The sequence below is a fragment of the Suncus etruscus genome, chromosome 7 (assembly GCF_024139225.1).
Source record: "Suncus etruscus isolate mSunEtr1 chromosome 7, mSunEtr1.pri.cur, whole genome shotgun sequence".
NCBI lineage: Eukaryota > Metazoa > Chordata > Mammalia > Eulipotyphla > Soricidae > Suncus > Suncus etruscus.
The window spans coordinates 93,628,561-93,633,785 of NC_064854.1; the positions used below are offsets into that span (position 1 = coordinate 93,628,561).

General features: G+C 35.3%; 1 non-coding gene across 1 annotated transcript; it reads right to left on the reverse strand.

The window, feature by feature from the left end:
• Positions 1-703: 703 nt before the first annotated feature.
• LOC126014801 (small nucleolar RNA SNORA51) lies at positions 704-837 on the reverse strand. The gene has a single exon (XR_007497792.1). It is a non-coding gene; the product is annotated as a small nucleolar RNA SNORA51 (small nucleolar RNA).
• Between the last annotated feature and the right edge of the window lie 4,388 nt (positions 838-5,225).

Below are 5,225 nucleotides of genomic sequence, written 5' to 3' on the forward strand. Positions count from 1 at the left end.
TGCATTTCATGTATCCCAGATCTTTTCTCTTTCTCAAAACCTCATTTTCAATGTCCTGCATGTAACATTTTAAAAGTTATTTTATTTTTTGTTTCTTTAGAAAAAAGACTTATTGTAGGAGGAAAGAAGCTTGCATGACCAAATCACAAAAGAAATTTAGTTCTAAAAAGTAACAAAAGAGAATTTTTTAGTTTTCTATTGGTTTGCAGGATAGACAAACACAAAAGATCTCATTAGACTACAGACTCCAAAAGGCCTTCAAAGAGAAAAACAAATTCTCTTGGAATTAAATTCTAGTAACTAACTTAATATTTAGAAAATTATAAAGCATCTAACCTCTAGCTTTTATGAGAAATGACTTATTGTGAGTCTGTCAGATGTTAAAGGAAATATGAACTGACAATGTGGGAAGAAAAATGTAACTTTTCTCCCACTTAAATTCATTTACAAAGAGATTGCTTTTATTTTGTTCAGTTATCTGATGCTATTGATTCACTAATAATAAACAGTCTTTTGATTTCTTAATGAGAAAAGTACCTGATTTTTTTAATGAGAAAAGTCCTTAGTACAAAACATATGCCTGGTTGTGTTTTTTTTTTTTTTTATCTTTTTACCCAAAACTACTTAATACATTGTTACAAAATATTTCAATACAAAATTTAGGAGACTAAACATTTTACATTACTTTCCAGCTAATATTTATTTTTGGTCCCTCAATTCACAATACAGACCAGGTAAAGGGCCTGTGTTGAGGTGTATATGGGGAGCATTTACTGTACCTCCTCTTTCTATACAGTCAGTGAAAAGAATACAGCCTGTGGTAAGAATTGGGAGGCCTTATCTTTTCTTTTCTTTTCTTTTTTTTTTTTTATTTTTTAATATATATATATAAAATCCTTCACCAGTGCAACATTCCCATGACCAATATCCCAAGTGTCCTTCCTCCCCACCCCACACCGGCCTATAGTCTAGACAGGCTTTCTACTATGGTACATATACACAATGCAGCCATCAGAAGAGATGAAGTCATGAAATTTTCCTATACATGGATGTATATGGAATCTATTATGCTGAATGAAATAAGTCAGAGGGAGAGAGATAAACACAGAATGGTCTCCCTCATCTATGGGTTTTGAGAAAAATGAAAAACATTTGTGTAATAATTCTTAGAGACAAAATAGAGGAGGACTGGAGGGTCCAGCTCCTGACATGAAGCTCACCACGGGGATCGTTTAGTGCAGTCACAGAAATAATTACACTGAGAACTACCATAACAAAATCTGACTGAATGAGGGAAGAAGAAATCCAACTAATATTTGGATAGCTCTCTTCATCTCCCATTCCCTCTGTCTCTCCATAATTTACTAATTCTCCACCTTTCTTTTTTCTCTCTTCCCCCGTCCTTTCCTCTCTTTCTCTCTCTCTCCACCCTCAGGTGAGATAACTTTTTCAACCTCTTCATTCTCCTTCATAATTTTATAATCAATCCTACTCCTCAACTTACTCATTTGATAAATGATCCTTTTACAGATGTAAGAACTTTTTTCTAAAGGCTGGAGACATAATAGAATGGGTAAATATTAGCTTTGCCACTCAGGTTTGATCTCAGGCATCCATATGGTCCCCTGGTAACCACCAAAAGTATCCTGAGCACAGAACAAGAAGTCCTGAAAATAGCAGTGTAATCCAAACAAATAATAAAACAAATCAAAAATATAAACTTTAGGGGCTGGAGATATAGCACAGCAGCGTTTGCCTTGCAAGCAGCCGATCCAGGACCTAAGGTGGTTGGTTCGAATCCCGATGTCCCATATGGTCCCCCGTGCCTGCCAGGAGCTACTTCTGAGCATAGAGCCAGGAGTAACCCCTGAGCGCGGCCGGGTGTGACCCAAAGATCAAAAAAACATAAAAATAAAAATAAAAAATAAATAAACTTTAGTTTTGTCTAAAAGAAAAAAATGTTTTATTCATATGCTGACTTAAGGACCTGAATTTTAACTATCTTTGTCCTTAATACTTCTTCAGAATTTGTTATTCTATAATTATTTCTATCAATAATGCCTTTGCCCATTGATAGCAGACATTGATCTGTATTTGTCACATCTGAGATTATCCATGGTTGTTACAAATGGTTGTTACAATTGTATTTTCTGGCTCCTTAACTCTTCTCCATATCTAACACCTTACTTCAAGGTCTAGTATCTCCCAAAAGTATCTAAAAAGCTTTGTAAATGTTAATAAAATAAAAATATTGATATATGGGCCCGGAGAGATAGCACAGTGGTGTTTGCCTTGCAAGCAGCCGATCCAGGACCAAAGGTGGTTGGTTTGAGTCCCGGTGTCCCATATGGTCCCCCGTGCCTGCCAGGAGCTATTTCTGAGCAGACAGCCAGGAGTAACCCCTGAGCACAGCCGGGTGTGGCCTAAAAACAAACAAACAAACAAAAATATATATGTATATTGATATATTACTGGACTTTGATAGTACCCCCCACTTTTATTTCTGAAACTTTATTTCTCTTATTTCAATAACAGTGGATTACCGAGTACATGCAATTTCAGGTTCTCCATAATGTGGAGACTGTTTACAGTCTGGAATGAGCCTTGTCACCTTGAACACATGTATTAAAAATTTGAAGAGCGAAATATATGATAGTTAAAAATTGACAAATCAGCTGATGCTGCATTTTCTTTTTAGATTACAGGTTGAAGTTTCATATGGCCTTCAATCTACTAACCTCAGGTGCTCTCACTAGCTGCATTCTGGGGTTCATGGTAATCTCTCTCCTGCCTGACTCTCAGTGCTTATCGAAATTATCTATATTTAAGATTTTTCAAAGAAGTTGAGTATTTATATTTTCATCAGGCTACTTCTATTAAAGCAAAAAGCATGCCTACCTGTCACGTAAAATTCCAAACAATATCATTATAATCATAATTATGAAATTGGATGTAATTTATTGCTGGCTTGTTTCAAAAAGAATCCAAAGATGAAAGGCCACTTATGCCTGAGCAAAATTTAACTTCTGTAATATCTCAGAAATATAAGCAAAACAGGGTTTGGAGAGCATACCTTTTGTGATGTATGGGAAAGGGTCCTCCTCCTGCATTCTTCTATGTTCCCCATTATTTCTCTGTCATTCAATTTCATCTGAGATCTGCTTTCATGTAACTCCTTCTGTAAGTATGAAAGAACTAGAAATGGAAGAAAAGAGTGAAAACTATCCTGCTATTTTTAGTGAAAAAGATCTGCACACCCTGGATATTTATATGATAGCAAATAAAATGTCTTATTTTAGAATATAAATTTATAGTGGGTCATTTAAATGAATACAAAATATTTTTAGTAATGAAGTATTCGCTAGACTAAATCTAAGGAGAAAGTAGATGGGGGGGTGTTGGAGAAGAAACAGAGAACACTGATTTGGGAAAAAAAGTTCACAGTGATAGATAATATTTATAAATCTGATCTTTGAGGGAAAAGAAAGAGGAGTTAGATAATAACTTAGATATTAAGAATCCTAGACAGAATTTTAGATAGTAGATTGGTCAAAGAAAGACATCATGGAACCTGTAGTTTATATTTCTGCAAATGATACATAAGGTAATTTAAAGCAATATAGCTATGAAATATATATACTCTAAATGTTTGGTAAAATAGGATATAAATAATATTTTTAAATGTGAAAATCCATATTATTATTTTAATTTTTTAAATGTTCTTTTATGGAAAGGATTGGCAAATCGGCTGGTTAACATATTTATTCATCCAGGTAGCAGTTTTCACTTAAAAACTCTTACCAAGATGTTGGCCCATCCTCCATTCTTCCTGTAACCTTACCTGCTAATAAGACCTGCCCATTTCTGGGAGGGGTCTTTGGTAGGTAACAAAAGGCTTGGCCTGAGGGGATTGAGGAGGATTCAGCAAGGGAGAGGATTGAGCAAGAGAGATGGAGAAAGAAGCAGGGCAAGTGAAGAGAGCATGTTTAAGTTTAAGATTGTAGGCCATACATGTGGTGGCAAGGGCATAAATAAAGGTGATTTCTCTTGGAACCTGTCTGTGGATGATTTCCTCACCATTATCCTGAACATGCAGACCCAAAGGCTGGAGGGGGTTGGAGACACCTGTCCCGGTCTGGAGGAGAAAGCCCTCCATCCCTCCATACATCCACCATGATCCAAGCCCCATCCAAAGGGCTTTTATGCAACACAAGACACAGAAAGTATATTTTATATATGTGAGGTAAACAACAAAAAGCTAGGTGCATAAACAATGTGCATAATCTAAAAATGGGTGGCCTAGATTTCCAATATGCAGAATGAAAATTTGTGGATAACTTAAAAATACAGAACTCAGTGGAAGCTTATATCATAGGAAAGTTTCCCAGCTTCACTGTCACAAGGACTATGGGAAATTCTGAATTCTGATGAAGTGAAGTCTGTCATTGATGTTATTTTGGAAAGGTAAATATTTTATTTTTGAGAATACAAAGTGGCACATTTTTGAGAAGAAAATGTTTGATTGCTGTCAACCATAGAGCCAAAGGAAAGTAAAAGGAGAATCATCAAAAATAGTTCCTTAGTAAATAGCATGCCAATTGTATATGAGTTCTGTAATTGTCCGTGAACTGAATTTCACCTTTGTCATTTAATAGAAGTGTTTATTTTTACTATCCCCATTGCTTAAGGTTTGCTTTAGAATTTCACCTTTGTCATTTAAGAGAAGTGTTTATTTTTACTATCCCCATTGCTTTAAGGTTTGCTTTAGATATAAATGCTGAGGTGAACTTTACTGTCAAGTCAATGAACTATCAACATAGGCCTATCCACTTAAACCTATCTCATAGCTTTTTCTGCAGAGTTGGATATCACTCTGTTACACGTATAACTTCAATATTGTATTCTACCTTTATGATTACTGGTATGAATTGGTATGTTTTTGTCACCAGTGGGAGAAAAGGAATATGTGGAAAAAGACATATACTTCCAGAGGATTTTCAATGACTATAAAAAATTACTATTTTGAGAAATGTGAAGGAATCGGGCTCCTAATCAGTTTATAACTTCTGTAAACTCAATCTGAAAAGGCTACATATTGCATAATTCTAGTTCTAGGCCATTCCAAAAAAAAAAAAAAACGGTGAAAAGACTCCAGAAAGATAGTATAATAGAGTATAAAGTGCTTGCCTTGCATGTGGCCAGAACCTGGGTTGATTCCCAGCACC